The following is an 18,226-nucleotide window of genomic DNA, read 5'->3' as shown; positions in this document are numbered from 1 at the left end:
TAATTTATGAATTTTTGTTAGTGAAACAATTGTCTAGCAGCATATGGTCGGATGCTAATAATTTTGTACTGCTGGATAATTATTTGTTTGTCTCATCTAACAGAGTAAATCTGGGGTTCTGTACACTACAAAATATGGAATTTAGCCGACAAATTTCAACAACAAAGTTTAAACTTTTTGATACGGCAAAAAACAGATTCTCTTCTTTCTCAAAACCCTCAAATTTTCTTCTGTATAATCGTTGGATCATTTGCTAGCAATTATTAGATGATTAATTTCCCTTTTGTCGTAAATTATGGAACTTCCAGGAGCTTGAAGGGCTCTCAGGTCCAATGAGGAAGGATGTTTCACTAGTTCGTAAGAAAGATCTATGCGATTAACAGAGTTAAAGCCACTAGGACATACCTGCCAGAAGAAGGTAACACAACCTGGATTTTTGCTGATGTCAATGTTTACTGCTATGCATATGCAATTATGGATCAATTCGTGTGTGTTTGTGATGAATTTCGGGTTTGTAACTTGTCACAGGAAAAGGAATACAGAGATGCACTTGAGGCTTTCAATGAAAAGAACAGAGAAAATGTGGAGCTTATCACAAAGCTAATGGAGGTTAGTTTGTTAAACAATTTTTTACTTGGCATAGCTAGGGTTGCAATTTCATGGATGGGTTGAACTTGAACCAGTCTGGCCAGTTCGGAGTTAGAGTGAGCACGGTTGAGCCTGCTTTGACAAAACCAATCCTACAAAATTTGGGCTTACCTCCGGTTAGGAGTTCAACCCGTCCAAACTCTCAACCGATGCTAGTTATCACTCATTATATTTTGATTCAGTAAAAGCGTACAAAGTGCTTATATAATTCAATGTTTTGAGATTGTTTTGTTGTCGTGTTACATTTGATGCAGCTGGTGAGCCAAAATGAGAAGACGAGGATGAAGAAGCTGGAGGAGCTGAGCAAGAACATAGAATCTTTAAAGTGAAGAAATAGCAGCCTATGTGGGTAACTGATGATCTGATTAGGTTTGTGTGATGATTAGGTTTGTGCGAGGATGAAAAAGCATCTGGCCTTGCATTTTCCTTCTCATTTTTCCATGTATCCAAACACTGTACTACACTACTTCCTAGTGTAATGTGGGGTTCTTTGAATTTATTCCTATTCTTTATTTTAATTTTTTATGGATTGCAAAGGCCATGATATTTATGTAATAATGTGAAGTTTTATGAGTGATTTTGGGACAAATGGAGTGTATTTTGTTCATTTGCTGAGATCTCTCCTGGTCTTCAAGAACACCATCAACCATGGTGAGTTTATTAGGAGCTTGCATGTGTACGGATTGGATGAGGGGAAGAGAAATAAAGTTGAGAGGGAGTTTGTGTTCATAGAAAATGGGTTGTATGTGGAGCTGACAACTGAGCCGCTTATGAGATTGATGAAATTTCCAGCTTCCCAAGTGCTCCAAGGGCATGTCAATGGTTGCTGGGTTTGCATTTTTGCAATTCATAAGAATTCACCTCCTGATTTTGCATGCATTCCCTCTATTCTTTCAGTCTCCAAGTACCATTTTCAGTCTAATGAATTTAGTCTTACGTTGTCTCTCTTCTTATCATGTTTTTCACGGTATTGTTCTTTTGATTGGGGGTTGTCAGTATTTGTGTTTGAGATGTACTAATTGCAGTATTACCCGATTACGGATTTGTAACACATCATTAGAATGATTAGCTTGATGTTTAGGAGTTGGTTGTCTACATTTTTTTGGATCTTTTACCCTTATAGATTTCACTCCTTCCCCCAACGATTCCTGACTTAGCCACTGACTGAAGACAAACTTTTTGTTGGGGCTTCAAAACCATACAAAAATAGGAGGGAGACAAGGAGGAAGAAGAAGGAGAAGAAGTTGGACCCTTGAATTGGGAAAAGGAACGAACTTCTAGAGGCGATTGAGCTAAGTGTCGAGAGAAGTGTTGAGTGGGACTGAAATAAAATCATTGGGATTGAATTGGGTTTGAAGATTTGAGGGTTTTTTGGCGTCTGTGGCTTCTGCTCTTAGTATTACAACGGATAATTTGATATGGCTGAGATGGATCTTCAATGGATAATTTGTAAAGGAGAGGCTTGTCTTCCATTTCTGTCCGTTGCAGAGAGATTACGGGGTGGGTCTAGGGTTTGCAGAGGGTGGGTGGGCGATTCAAGTGAGGGGCTAGGGCTTAGAGGGATGGGGGCTCCATCTCTATTCTCGCTTGCTGAAACTTCCCTCTCTTCAGGTAATCTCTCAGTTGAAAGCTTCTAATTAATTTTTTTCATTTGGGTATTCGAAATGAAATCAGAAAAAACGGATTTAGTAAACAAATTGATGAAATCTTTATTTGCGTGTCCTGTTTTTGATTTGTTTGGTTTGGCTTTTAGAGGATAAAGTAGCTTGCGGCTACCCGTGATTTTCCAGTGACATTTGTGCAGCCTGCATTTAATCATATTATGATTTATATAAGCTTTTTCTTTGCGCTCTTTTTGCTTCTTCTCTGTTAAATTACTCGTCAGGAAGTTAATTTTGTTCAAAAACTAGTATTGTTCTTCAATTAATCTTACAAGAAAGCATATGAGAACGTGGCACACTAGTGTTCGATGAAATGTGTCTGAGAATCCGTCAATATGATATATTATAATTCTAACTCTCCTCTTCAGCTCCGGCCGCAGGTGCGTGAAGGCGTGGTCGACGGTCTCTTCCTCCACAGTTCCCGGATGATGGTTCGGAAGTCTGGCGATTCCGACTGAGAAAGAGGTCAATAACAAGAAGGTAATGGAATTCAATGTTTTGTGTTTGTTATAGAGGCATATTTGCAACAGTATATCAGAGAATATTTCAAGGTAGTCTGTCCAGATAGCTTAGAATGTGTTTCATGAGGCATATGGCTGAAGCGACTTTGGCTACTTTTTGGATTGCTCATTAATTTTTTTGCTGGCGTTGGCTGGTACAAATATATATAAGAAGTACTATCCTTTTATCAACTGTCTAACTCAAATGTGTGCCAAGATAACCCAACTAAAGTGGTTCGCCACTCCATGTATGAAGTATTAGTGAATTATTTGTAATTTACGAAACAAAAATTTTTGCATTGTACGCATACATGTTGAAATTTATGTTATAATTTTTTTTTTTATAAGAAACAAATGTAAATTAGAATCATACTAATATAGGTATGCTATATACATTAATTTGATAGTACCATGAATTCAGAATTAATCTTTAGTGTCATTAAAAAATATACATAAATTTGATAGCCCCATAAATTTGGGGTACTGTTATATTTAGTACAGCCAATATGGTGCTGTTCAGGTGTTTTTGACTAATCTCTGCAGTTTTTCAATTCATCTGGGGTACTTGTGATTTTGAACGACACTAGAAAAATTTATGGGTTATAGGAACCACGGGGTTAAGAAAATGGATCCAAATTCAGAGCTGGATTCTTCTTCCCTCAAAATAAGAAGAAAACGTTTCCTCAACTCCATATTTTGGCACCTCAGGTATATTTGTGTTCTAAAGCCCTTTACTTCCGATTTCTTTAGAGCTATTATTTTACCCATATGTGATTTGTAAAGTGGAAGATTGGATATCATATGTCTGAGTATTTAGGGTTTTGTACCATGCAAACTTGAGCTTATTGATTCGAATGGCTAGAACAGTGTACTCAACCAATTTCATATCCTCTTGAGCTAAGGAGAGTATATTACTTGCCAATGAGAAATATACTTCATATAATAGCAATGTGATGATGTGTGGCATGCTTTAATTAGGGATATTTTTGTGTAGTAAGAAAGCCATAGAGAGAGAGTCACATTTTTGTTTTTTTTTGGATTTGGTTACTTTAGTGATTACGCAATGAAGGTCAAGGACTAACAAATGACACATATAGTTGGGAATTTGTGAGTTGCATGCAAAGCTCATGGAAAGTAAACTTTCGTAATGTGTCTATTGGCATAGTCAAAAGAGTTGTCCACCTAATGTCAACTCTACAACGATCGTAGAGTAGATATGTTTGTGTTGAGCAAAACTATGATCAATTTACATGAAATGAAGATAAATTGGTTTTTTTTTCAACTTTTTTTTTATTTTTTTTTTATTTTTGTTTTTGAATTTTTGGTTTATGTATTTTACAAAGACCATGAACTCTGATGGAAGTAATTCCCTGTTTTTTAACTAATTTCCAGAATTTTTGTAAATCTGGGGTTTTGTACACAACAAAATATGGAATTTCAACAACAAAGTTTGAACTTTTTGATATGGCCAAAAATAGATTCTTCTCTGCGAGAATTTGTGAGGTAAGATAAATGCTTCTCTGTTGAGCTTGAAACATTTAAATTACCTGGACTTGAGCGGGAATTATTTTCTTAGCAATCAAATTCCTAAGTTCATTGGGGAGCTTAAAAGTTTGCAATATCTCAATCTCTCCTCTGCGTCATTTGGAGGAGAGATTCCCTCTTCTCTTGGTAACCTGTCGAGCCTAAATTTTCTTGATCTCGGGTGGAATTAAGACTTATCTTCCAAAAATTTGAATTGGCTTCCTCACCTCTCTTCCCTGAAATGCATTAATTTCAATGACGTTGATCTTAGCAGCACAGGAGTCAGTTGGGCATATGATATTATCATGCTCCCTTCATTGTTAGAGTTATATTTATCTTCGTGTCAAATTGAAAGCATTCCACTCTCACTACAGAGCGTTAACTTTCTTCCACTCTCATTGCAGAGGATTAACTTGACGTCACTTTTGGTCCTTGATATGTCGGTTGATGGCATTAAAAGTTCTTCATTTCCCAGTTGGTTTCTTAATCGTACCAACCTCATAACACTTGATCGATCCGGGAATTATTTTAGGGATAATTTTCCAAGTGAATATTCAAACTTCAAATCTCTGGAAAACCTTGATTTATCTAAAACAGGCTTCAAATCTCTGGATATTATCATGCTATTACTTGTTCTTATGTTTTCTTCTTTTGCTCAAGGACAAGCAAAATGTAAGTTTGGGGGTATTTGATGATCGCATATTTTACTATTTATTTACTCCAAAAGTTACATTTTCTTGTGATAAGTTGGACAAAAATGAAAGGAATTTCAGAGATTTGTGCCTTTATGACTAGATTAATAATAAGGCAACATTCCTAAGATTTTTGTTTAATTTCTAGTCAAAGTGGACGTTGTTGGAGCTTCTCCTCTTTTGGATTCATGTGCAGGCATTATCTAAATTCATCTTATTCTCATAATTTTTATGTAGGGTCTACATGGTAAAAGCTGGCAATATTTCTATCCTTTGGATCCAAAGATGAACCAGTTTGTTTTGCTTCCACATGGCCACTTCAATACTTAAAGGGCATCAAACTTCAATTTGATCTGTCTTAAAAGATGATTGAAAGGCTTGCGACTTTTACCATTTTCCAGGAGGAACTCACTATCTCAAAGAAAAATGGGGAATTGACTGCTACAGAATCAGAAAAATGGGAGATCGCATCAAAGAGGCAGTGATTAAGTTGGTGAAATTGCAGTTGCACAGTTGGGGGAGAACGGAAAAGGAAAGCAGAGGAATGTTATTCCCATATTTTCTTGCTCCTAATTTGTTTGATTTTCTTGTGGTATGTGTTCTCTTTTATTATGGGTTTTGGAGAAGGCATCAAAGAGAGAGACTTGGTTGTTTGTATAAATGGATTTATTGATGGCAATGAAAGAGTTATTGAACCTAGGGGAAGCAGCAGCAAGGAGATCAAGGGCACGAGTTTAATGTTAATAGATGTTCATTTGGGTGCCTTAATGTACCAAAGAGTGGCCAGCACATAATTGAAGACTTCTACCGTTTCCTCTCTTTTACCGTCAGCAATTAATTGGGGTTAATCTTTCGTCGGTTACGGAAACGTAAAAGGGGAAAAGAAGGAAAAGAACTGATCAATTTTTTCTGGAAGGAGAAAAAAGAGAAGAAGGCAGCGGCAGAGCACGGGGATTTCAGGCTTTTCTAAACTTAGTTTTTCTTTTAATTTTTTTTTTATATGAATTCAATCATATTTCCAGTTATGTTTCGAAACTAATTTTCCTTAGCTAAGGCTATGGTGTAGCCATGACTATGAATGATTAAATTCTGAATTGAATTATTTTCGAGTTTTCAATTTCATTGAGTATCGTTTGCTGTGCTTATATGCTTGGTTTTAGTCTTGGTGAATTTGATACAAGTTGTGTAGGTGTCATGTTTTCAACTTGAGTAATAGCTTCTTGCACATAGATACCATGAATTACCTAGTAGTAGATGTCAGACTCTAGGATTTGTGTAATCTTTATATAAATTTCCACTGATTGTAATGAGTTTTATTATGTTAAACTATTCCAGATGCCATGGATGGTTGCATATTGGGATATACGTAATAGTCTAGATGCCATAGATATTACATGTGTTGGGGAGATTTGACTATCAATGAGGTTGAGTACTTGTTAATAATTCACTGAAGAAAATAAGTTGGATTGGTTATGGTGAGTCGGATGCTCTAGCGTTTTACTCGACTGAATTACAATTTGTGTTCTTGGCTACCACTTTTTGCATTGTGATCAAACTTTCTTGTTTTCATTTGTTTTTACTATTAGTTTCAATTCTCAAATCCATCTTTCATCAATCTTTGCTAATTTTACTTCGTTGCAATTGGACTTAAGTTAGTTGATAAGAATTAAATCATTTTCTGAGGGATGATATTAAGTGCTTGCTTTATATACTATCAACCGATTTGTACGCTTCCGAGCATAAACTTTGGAACTAAGTTGGACTAATTTCGGTTAGTTTAAATTTTGCAACACTTGTGTCAACCAATTTCATGGAAATGTTCCATCCCATTTGAAATTTCCAAATTTAGATGTTGTTGACTTGAGTCATAATCAATTGGAGGGCCAACTCCCACTTTGGTGGTCGACTCATGCTTTATACCTTTATCTTGAAAGCAATTTATTTTCAGGGCCAATCACCTCAAATATTGACCAAATGATGCCCAATTTGCAAGAATTGTTACTTCATGAGAATCATTTGAATGACACTATTCCTCCCTCTATTTGCAACATGCAGCACTTGAGAATCCTGTCTCTGAGGAGCAATCAATTTTCTAGAGAACTCCCAAACGCATGGAGTGTGGAGAGCAACATGGTGTTTCTAGATGTTGATCAAAACAACCTCTTTGGTAAGATTCCCACTTCATTGGGGGTACTAAGTTCCCTTGAAATATTAAAGCTCAACAACAACAATTTTGGAGGTGAAATTCCTGATTCTTTGTAAAATTGTTCTAGTTTGATGAGTATTGATCTTGGTGACAACAAGTTATCTGGGAACATACCTCTATGGGTAGGAGGATCAAATGTATCCATATTGTCTATGCTACGATTACGGTCCAATTATTTTACTGGACGCATTTCCCAGCAACTGTGCAATCTTCATGGCCTTCACATCCTCGACCTTAGTCACAACAACCTTTCAAGTACTATTCCAATGTTTAGGTAACTTAACTTCCATGGTCGATGATAATTCTTATGGATACTCTTCTCCGATCAATGATAATTCCTATGAACACTATCTTGATGAGCTTGAGCAAGCCACACTGACACTAAAAGGAAAATAACTTGTGTACAACACGACTCTATATCTTGTAAAGCGCATTGATCTTTCATCAAATAATTTACAAGATGAAATCCCTGAAGAAATAAGCAGCCTCATTAAGTTGAGCATCTTGAATTTGTCTATGAATCAATTGACTGGAAAGATCCCCTCCAAGGTCGGAAACTTGTGTTGGCTCGAAACTCTTGATCTCTCACACAATCACCTTTCAGGACAGATTCCTCAAAGCTTGTCATCTTTAACCTCTTTGTCTCACTTGGACTTGTCTTACAACAACTTGTCCGAAAGAATTCCTTCTGAAAACCAGTTTCAAACGCTCAATGTTTCGTCCATTTATATGGGTAATCCATGGCTATGTGGCTTTCATCTCTCAACTAAGTGCCCTGAAGATGACACTTTTACTGCCAAGGATGCAATGGAAAAGAATGAAGATGGAAATGATAAGTTGTTGTTCTATGTCAGCGTGGTACTTGGCTTTATCACAAGCTTTTGGGGTTTCTACGGCACATTGATCTTAAAGACCTCATGGAGGTATGCCTATTTTCAATTCTTGGATGACATCAAAGATAAGGTAGCACTAGCAATTGCATTGAAAACGACTTGTTTCAAAAGATTTTTATTCTGAAGTTTGATTGTAATAATATATAATGTGATGTTTTTCCCTTTCTACTTTGTCTTTGGATACTTGCAACATATGTATTAAATAAAAGAATTATATCTTTCAATAAATGTTCCCATAAACAATTATGTAACGGCTATCCATTTAGTACAAGAATTCTATCTAGTTTGTACTTATCAATCACATAATACAAAATATATATGTAACGGCTATCTATTTAATGTTGTAATTTAACAAAATAACACTGTTCATAAAGTAGATAAACAAATGTATATATTCTTCCCATAAACCTCCACCGCCTTCTCGATGCTGCAAAACCATACAAAATGGGAGGGTTGGACCCTTGAATTGGGAAAAGGAAAGAACTTCTGGAGGCGATTGAGCCAAACTGTCGAGAGAAATGTTGAGTGGGACTGCAATAGAATCATTGGGATTGAATTGGGTTTGAAGATTTGAAGGTTTGTTTTTTGGCGTCTGTGGCATCTGCTCTTAGTATCCTGTGCGACGGGAGAGAGCTTAGAAAATAAGAAAAATTAATGAAAATGTTTTGAAAACTTTGAGTTTTAACAATAAAAATAAAATAAAAGATAAAATGAATAGTACCAGAATTGATATTTTAATGTAAAAATGTGATTTTTCGTTAAAATGAATAATACCGAAAATTTTTCGTTAAAATCCCCTAAAAATATAGAGAAATGGCTGCGATGGATCTACAGTTGATAATTTGACATGGCGTGTCGTTCGGGGGAGTCGGGAGTTGCAACAATGTCGGTTTTTTGGCTTATACCTTTTTTATTTTTTTATTTTTTTTGCTAATTATATTAACACCCCACAAATTGTTGAATAAACCCCATAAACTTAATACACCCCACATTTGCTTTTTTACTTAAAAATTATCTTAATATACCCCACTTACTTTCCCATAATACCCCCACACCCCACATTCTCAATATACATCTTATATTTTGTACATAGAGCCCACATTTTCTTTACACCCCACATTTCTCAAATCTTATAACACTCATTTTTAATTTTCAGGGATTGAATCTAACCATATGAACACTAAAAGATGAATATGAATATAGAAGTTTAAATAATGCAGCAAACGCAAGATTAAATAATTATCGATGTCATCGAAATCACTAAAACAATGAAAACTATGAAGTCTTACCTCATGTGAAACTCCTGAAACATCAATTTCGTGTTTCATTTGTCAAAAACAATTTTTCTTAATCAAAATGTTTGATAGTTAAGAAGATAAATAATACATTAAAAGTGATTTGGGGTGTATTTAGTGGAGTAAATAAGTCATTTAATATTAAATTTTAATGTGTGGTGCGTTCAACATTTTGTGGGATGTTAATATAAAAACCTTTTTTTTTTTTTTTTGTTATTCGCTCCTTCTGGAATTTGGATGCCGGACGGTTCCAATTTGCGAATTTTATTATTAACTTGGGTACCCTAGTTCTTTTCTATATTCCAAATTTCCACCCGCTCTTCTTCTCATTGTGCCACTTTGTGTAGTTGCTTTGGCTTCGGAGGTCCTTTGAGACATTCTGTTAAACATGTATATTGCTTCTAAGTTCCAAGACAGCTTCTTTAAGACCAACTACAATGGTGGGCTAAAAGCCAAATTACTCCTCAAAATTTTCCCCCAAACCCACTCCAACCCAAGGGGAAAATTTGGACTAAATGCTAAATGCTAAACCAATGCCAGATTCCTCCCGAAATTTAGCCCAGAAATTGGAATTTAAATTTTTTTAGATTAAAATGTTCATAAAATTAATTTACGATAGTCTAGATATTTTTTTTAATTTAATTCAATAAAAATAGCCTAAGTTCATTCTTTAATAATCCCGGGCTAAAATTTTAGGCTAGAACGGTTTGAGCAGAAAAGCTATTTCTGGGCTAAAAAGCTAAATTTTCTGGGCTAAAATATTTGACTTTTAGCCTAACCATTGGAGATGGTCCAAGGAGAATGTCAAAGAAAACATTAGGTAGATTCGTGTTTATCATAAATAGAGAATGATTAAATCAGATCATTGAATTCACTAATCCTGTTATGAATTCATTGTAATACTAAAATTGAACGTTTGATAGGCCAAATAACCGGACATTTAGAATTCAAACATTTACGAAAACAAAACATTTTACCTAATATGTAGTTATCTATGAATTTATCGTTTCAGTAATAGATCTTACTAGAAAAAGTGCCGACGCGGTGCCAACCTGTTAGCAATATATAACATTTCAATATTCGAAAGCCGATCTGTTAGCAACATCAGAATCTCATAGCACCACCATTCAAGGCAGCCAGGCAGGTAGTAAGGCACCATGGTCCACAAAGCTTAAGCAGCCTTTTTCTATCAATGCAAACATTATAGACAGATTCAAAAACAAAAATTGAAGCCATGAAAAAAACTTGAAAACCCACAAAAAACTAAAATCTTATAGGAGCTTCCTCATACTAACCACACAACGAAAATTACAAACAACAAAACATGAAAAAACTGAAAATGATATGACAATGGATTCATACTTTGTCGAGCACTTGCATTGCACTTATCTCATGGAAGGTATAACTAAAATCATACTTACAGTCAATTCATCCAAAACACATTAACAATTCGTAATTAAAATCGCAGCTTCAGTCAATTCGTCAAAAACCCGTTAACCAATCATTCATTAGTAAGTGTTTAACCATCTTAAAGCATATCAAAACAGTGCTATAGTAGTAATTAAAACGAAAGCAATTGTGAGAAATTTGCCTAGATAAACATCAGCAACGGAGGCACTAACGATCGATAATAAACAATAGGAACATATCCAAATGTTAATTGGGATGGAAGTAGTAACCTGCTCCATGCGATTAAAGGGGGCAAAAGAGTCATTTTGACTCTCTCTCCATCCAACCCAGCCGAACAGGCCTGTTATTTGGGCCCAGCCCGTATTTGTTGGGTGATAAACGGCCCACACAAAGAGACCAAATGTAGCATTGTAATCAAATCAAAATTGACACGCCATTCCATAAGCAAGATGGATAGTTCAATTGGGACCTTTACTTTGGACTATTGTTATAATGAAGAAAACTCCTAAGTTTTCACCAACTAGTTACTTGTCTAGTGATATTATTCTCCTCAATGTCGAAAGAGTTCCAATTTCAAAACCTTTACCCTATTAATTTCAAGACTTGAAATTTTGGATTGGAAAAAATAATATTCTTCAAAAACTTAGCTCATGGGTAAGTTGAAAATGGCTATAAAAATTCAGGGGACAAACTAGCAAAGCAACCTATATGAATAAAGGGCTTTAGGGCAAACTTAAGTGAATTTTAGGATTTTAATCAACGCGGGGCGGGAGGGGGGGGGTGCGGCTTTTAGGTCCAGGTCCAAAAACATAGGCAATTTTTTTGGAGTGCTACTATGGCTACCTCAATGACTTATTCTCCCAACCACTTTTTAATGAAAGTTTTAACAAAAAGTTTACCCTATTGCAAAATTACATAGAAGGTCATAAGCAAAGTATAAAGAAAGTGTTCGTAGGCAGCCTCACCTCTTTCTGTCTTTTTTCGGTGCACCACCGTTCCACACAACCCAACTCAAAACCAAACGAAAGACCCAAGATTTAAGTTGATGCCTCCTTCGATTGAGCAAAGATACTATACAATTCTTTGAATTTAAGAAACAATTTCCTGGTATAGACGCAAATAGTGGGAAAAGTTGAACAAATTAAAACTTTGGGTTTGTCGGCAGTAGGAGGAATATCAGTTTAGGTACAAAAACCTATTTTTCCCCTTCTATTTCCCCCTCCCCCAATCCAATCCAACCCAAGTTCTAATTTGGACCTAAAACCTAAACAAAACTCAAATTCCTCCTAAGATTTAGCCCAAAATTAGTGGTAGAGTCCACATGTGAGAGTGGAAAACAGAAAGTGACGCCCAAATGCCCAGCTCTCACCCGCCTAAACCCTTGCACGCGCCAAGGAAGCAGCAATCAAACCCCACCCATGTGGGCTTGTCCCCTGGATTCTGCTGGCAATCTTGAGCCTAACGACTCTTTTTCTGATCATGCGGCCACGTTTAAATAGATCGTCAGTAACTAATCTAACATCTAATTAATAATGATATCGCTCAACTCCAAAAAAAAAAAAAAAAATCCAAACATACCTTCTCCAAAAAAAGAAAAAAAAAACATACCTACTCATAGAGTGGGGACAAATTGTCTCTTCAAATTCTAAAAATCAAGGGGCCTTGTTCTTTTCGGCTAAGTAATGGGCCTCATTGAATCGAATAATAGAAAAGGCAACACCAATCCCCTCTCTAGGGTTTAGCTTTTTTGGAAAAAATTGAAAAAAATCCAAGGGTTTGACTTGTGGTTCGTATATATAGAGTAAAGAGGAATGCCAAAGAAATCTTTTTAAAAGTGAGATTTCTTCGTTATTTTTGTCACTTCACAGCTTAACATCAATTCTTCTATTAATATTATAAAATATTGTATAGAAAACATGAAGTGGCAAAGAGTATATGGAGAGTTATACTTTAAAGAACGTCTCATTTGCATTTCTTATAGGATAATATTTATTAATTTGTAGTCCAAGAGTGAAGAGGGTACGTGTGAGTTTTTGAACCAACTGATTATGTTTTACCACACAAGGAATTTAAGGATCTGGAAAATGCGTGTGAAGTAATTTTAAGATGATACACTGAATATAACCTAACTAATGACGTCCATAATATTCTTGTCTAAAGGAGTATATACACACACGCACATATATCAATTATTTCTTTGTCTATTGTGGAAATGAAGCCTCCACGATGTTTCTTATTAAGCAGTATTATTTATGATACAATAAAAAGAGAATAATTAGCACAAGAGATATGGATTAGATGGATTTATTTTATGGAATACGTCCAAAAGTTCAGTATAATTAATCACTTAATCATATATTTTGGTCGGAAACTAAGATGAATGTCGTCTATATATATCAGCAAATTTGACCCATGCAGACAAACATGCAGCTGGACATACATGTTCATTATTGTCCCAGAACAATTGAACGGTCAATCGATGTACACACACACACACACACATAAATATGTATATGTATGTAATATAAGGGGAATCCCATGTACATATATGTTTTTAACACACTATATTATCCATATTCATGAAGCACCTTATGACTACATGAAGAGAATCCACGATCCAAATTTAACCCTCCTAACTTGAGAGAGAGAGAGAGAGAGAGAGAGAGAGGTCTTTCCTTTTCTTGCTAGGAAGATTTGATGTCTCCTGAGAAAGCGACCAAAAAATGAGGCTTTGCATATGCATACAAGTTCGTATACATGTCGTTTGCGTTTGGCTCGACTCCAAAGTCATGTTCATCGACGGAGATAAATGTGATCGGCAGAGGAACAAGATATTTATTTTGAGATTGAGGAGGGTAGAGATATTACGTTGTTATACTACATGTCATAAAATATACACTTAACATATAAAATTAAAGTAATTATTCAGTATGTTTGCACGTATTATTAACGGGTTAATGTTAAGATTTTAGAGGCATGGCTTCAATTGTTCATTACAAAGGGGTCTGTTGAAATATGTCCCACGAAAAAATTAATGAAATTAAATCTCTTATATATTGAATAGTTCGACTACTAATTGAATCTAGGTAATTTGTAAAATCTCTAAACTTATTATTTTGCACATATGATTGAGTTGGGACAGCATCAATATTGATTAGTAATAGACAGATGAACTGTCTCTATATTTTACATGGTACTAGAGCAGACTAATCCTCTAGGAATGATTGAACTCAAATTGGGACCACGAATTGCAAACCCTGAAGCCCCGAGTTGGGATACCAAAATAAAATCCTCAAAATCAAAATCAAAAGTGTCACCGATGTGGAGTTACCTTCACATGTGGCTCACTGAAAATTGATCATATGTGAGATGGCATGTTGAAACATGTCTGACATCTTAAACTTAATAAAATTAAACTCTCCTTTTATACAATAATTTAACTACTAATTGCATCAACTCTTTTGTTTAAATTTGTACAAAAACCTACACCTATGGGTTTGCGTAAGTAATTAAGTTGCGTATAATATGATGTTGATTAATGACTAGTGGGTAAATGGACCATCTCTAAAAGTTGTACATGGCATCAAAGCTTACTAGTCCTCTTGGCCCAATTAAATTTGATTTGCGACCGCAAATGGAAAGCAATGAAGTCTCGAGTTGGGACATCCAAATCAAAATTGGCCGAAACAAAATTTAAAAAAGGGTTATCGATATGGAGTTGTCTTCACTTATATCTTATTAAAATTAGGTGTGAGGAGACGAGTTAAAACATATCCCATATGAAAGAAAAAAAAAATTGGATCAATTGTCATCCAATAGTGTCAAGATCCTGTTTTGATACCATATTATAAAATTATTAAAAAAAAAATCCAACAACGCATTACTAATGACTACAACATCAATACTGTCACCAAGTTAACCACATACTAACTCAACAACTATAAATTTTATCACAAAGGCTTCAATTCTATTATGAGAACTTTAACAAAAAACTCCCGGTACTGTTCATTTTAACGAAAAACCACATTTTTACACTAAAAAATCAATCTTGGTACTCTTCACTTTAACCTTTATTTTGTCCTTATCATTAAAACTCAAAATTTTCAAACTTTTTTCATTAGTTTTCCTTCCAATTAAAGATTGAATCACTTAATATAAATTAAAATAATTAGTAATCATATATTTATATAAATTGGATATAGAAATATCAATATGGAAATTTGTTGGTTCAATAAAAAATGAGATATAATAATAGTGCAATCATGGGAATCCTATGTAGAGGATGCCACGTCGACTAGGGCAAACCAAATGTCGTTTGACCAAATTGGAGAACAACAAATAGTCCACAAGAAGTAGAAATTTTTAGTTGGAAAGGGAATACCGATGTAACATTACGTGTTTTTATTTAAGTGGTGGAAAATCTTAATTTTTAAATATTAATCTTTTAACACATTAACGCACTATTTATAGAGGGACACGTGATGTATCACCTCGTGTGACGGTTACACTGAAAAATCTCTCCGGAGACAGAAATCTGACCATCTGACACGTGGAGGGAGGTCCTCCACCGCTATCTCACGTGCGAAATGGACGTCCCGGTGTTTGGGTGTCTTACGTGGACGCACCAGATTGACGGTTATGGGCGGGTCATGTCTTCCCTTTGTCCGTTTTGAAAAGGTTGAGGAATTTTTGGGGCCCCATGTTAACGCCGATGACTCGGAGTTAATGTTAGGACTAGGTCAATGACCTTTATTTTTAAGGACCAATACTAACTCACGTCGCAACTTGCCACAAAGATGGATAAAGGGTTATGGACGGAGATCTTCAAAATTTTAGTGTCTAGAGTTCAAAAATCAGGTAATTCGAAGTATTCAAATTGAATCTAATAACACTTATCAGGCAATCCTTACATAAACCAAGGACGTCGTTCATTCAAAATAATGCTTCAGACCCCAAAATTCGAAGAGGATCCAAATTCGGAGGATTATAATATACTATCCAAAGCTTAAAAAATAGATTATTCACCAAAAACACAGTTCTTTTGAGAAACCTTTAGCTAAAAACAGAGTTAAAATATATTAAGATGGATGATCCTAGCGATTAAAGATGTCCAAGATATGGGCTGAAAAATTACTTAATGAGACTCTGTGTCTTGTATATGCATGTGCATGTGTGATTGACAGTTGTTCATTATATTCAGCGTAGAAATTGGATAATATTTGGTTTTTTACACATAATGAGTTGCTCTTCTAATCCTCGTTACATAATAATGTAGTATCATTTTATTGTAGATACGTTATATCTCGTACAGTTTATTTTCTTTATCATCATCATCTAAAGATTTCTCTAGAAAAATTCATTCAAATTGACTATCATTTAGTCATTTATATGTATAGAGTAAACTGACGTGTATGATAGCAAGTAATATTTTTATGATTAGTCATCAACTTGTCTGATTCTCCAAATCAAATGAAAATTTTTTAACTAGAACAAAGGCATTTCGTCAATGAACTCTTAATAAGAGGACCACCGAAATTTAAAATATTTTAAATACCTACATGTTCCCTTTAAATTCGACAATGTGTATAAAGTTTATTTGAATTCCAAAATGTATTTTAACTTTAGCTTCCTTCAATAAATAATGGAAGTTGCTAGTTTATGGGTTGTGCCTTGTGTGAGTGGCAGCGAGAGGACAATCCACGACGCTCGGGCACTCGTAGGGATTTTATTGGGAAGGAAACCCATGCATCTTCCTTAACGTTTACCCAACTCCTAGAAAATATTTAAAATATACACGTTCTAAAATGCTTGTTTTACACTGCAAAATCAGGTGATGATCCAACTATATATCTAATTAATTAGTTCAAACTAATCAGGCTTAACTTGCCAAGAAACTGCATGATCAGAAGATGCATATATAATTCACAAATTTAAACTAGCTAGGTTTCTGTTGGTGTCAAAACTTGGATGGTGGCTGGATTATTAGGTTCAACATTTATTTATTCTGAGTCATTTTTAGTCTTAGTACTGGTTTAATACTAAGGTGATTTTATAAAAAGTGGGTATAAAAAAAAGTTGAGCTCAAAAAGACGTTTGGTAAACACTTAAAAACGGCTTATTTTCACAGTTTTTGGTGAAAAAAAAAACTGAAAACGTGAAGCAGCAAAAATTAGCTTATTCTCACAGCACAGTAGGAGCAATTTTTTTTTTCAAAGAACAGCAATACCAAAGCAGCCCTTAGTGCCACATGATGGCTCCAGAGAGAAATAAAGAATAGGCACGTCACTGCTGGACTGCTAACATACAATTTTTGTATTTAAGTGTGTGTGAAAGTAGTGCGTAAATGTGACTTCTTAATCAAACGATTGTGCACCGAATGGAACGTTGGTCGGATAAAGTTATTTTTTGTGCCTCTAGTGAAGGACTTTAAAATCATTGTAACTTTGTGTGTATAGTACTTGCCTAAAACATAAATGAAAGAAAAATGGAAACTAAAACGAGAAAGAAAATGTAGTCAAGATTACAAACGTTTATAAAAGTAAAATCTACGCCAATAGACCAAGCTGTAGGACTTGAAATATGAATTGACTGGAAATGTAAAGAAACCAGTAAAACTCTAGCAAGGTTCAGACCATGCAAGGCAAGATAATGCTAGAAGAGTCCACCAAGATCACTGATATTAGACTGGATTTAGTACAAAACATATGCCTCAAAAAGGAAATAAGATGGTTGGAATTGCACGTTAACCAAAACATACCATGGGGTGACTGAGCTGTAAAAGTTTTAGATCTCATGAATCGTAGGCAATGTTTGCTTTGAATGAAGGCTTTGAGATTGTAGCTGAAGAGCTAGAGGTTTTGTTGAAGAGCAATTTGGTTTTTGCTGAAAACCAGTTGCGTTGATTGAAAGATCACTCAAGGTTTTGTATACTCGTAGATATTTAGGGCTGGTTTGGTATTGCTGTGCTTTGAAAAAAAACTGCTGTGAGAATAAGCGGCTGTGAAATAAATCAGCAGAGTGTTTGGTAAACTTTTTTGTAAAAGTGATTTTGGAAAAAAAAAACAGTCTAATAGTGGGTCTTTTCATTAAAGAAGCACTGTAGCTCCGTGTGCTTTGAAAAAAAAGCCAGTTTTCCAAAGTTGCAAATAGCAGCTTCAGCTTTTTCCTTTGATTTCAGCTTATTCTCACAGCAGCTTCCAAAATAAGCCTTTTTTTTTTTCAGTTTACCAAACACCTAAAACCCTCACAGCTTTTTTTCATGAGTGCTTTTTTTTTAAGCACCTCACTCCCAAACTAGGTCTTAATTTGACGAAGGTCCTGAGCTTGAAGGCTTATGGCTCTATTTATAGGCACTGGAAAATGAGCAACCTCGATCTTATTATTGAGCTAAAAGCATG

At 35.1% G+C, this 18,226-nt stretch overlaps 2 long non-coding RNA genes across 15 annotated transcripts in view; both read left to right on the top strand.

The window, feature by feature from the left end:
- Positions 1-1,237, top strand: part of LOC114819228 (uncharacterized) — a 37,815-nt gene extending 36,578 nt beyond the window's left edge. For 13 of the 14 annotated variants that reach the window (XR_011573635.1, XR_011573631.1, XR_011573628.1 and 10 more), the window contains 3 exons: positions 309-418; positions 529-609; positions 903-1,237. This is a non-coding gene — a long non-coding RNA (uncharacterized lncRNA). Of the gene's footprint in view, positions 1-103; positions 419-528; positions 610-902 lie in introns of all 14 variants that reach the window. The other variant, XR_011573640.1, reaches the window with a different exon arrangement.
- Positions 1,238-2,176: 939 nt separating this feature from the next.
- Positions 2,177-6,147, top strand: LOC108174939 (uncharacterized). Its single transcript, XR_001791812.3, has 4 exons — positions 2,177-2,259; positions 2,690-2,789; positions 3,353-3,517; positions 5,263-6,147. It is a non-coding gene; the product is annotated as an uncharacterized lncRNA (long non-coding RNA).
- Positions 6,148-18,226: the final 12,079 nt, after the last annotated feature.

The sequence above is a fragment of the Malus domestica genome, chromosome 12 (genome assembly GCF_042453785.1).
Source record: "Malus domestica chromosome 12, GDT2T_hap1".
Lineage (NCBI taxonomy): Eukaryota > Viridiplantae > Streptophyta > Magnoliopsida > Rosales > Rosaceae > Malus > Malus domestica.
Note: the sequence above shows the minus strand (reverse complement) of the source record. Positions and strands in the feature narration are given on the sequence as shown.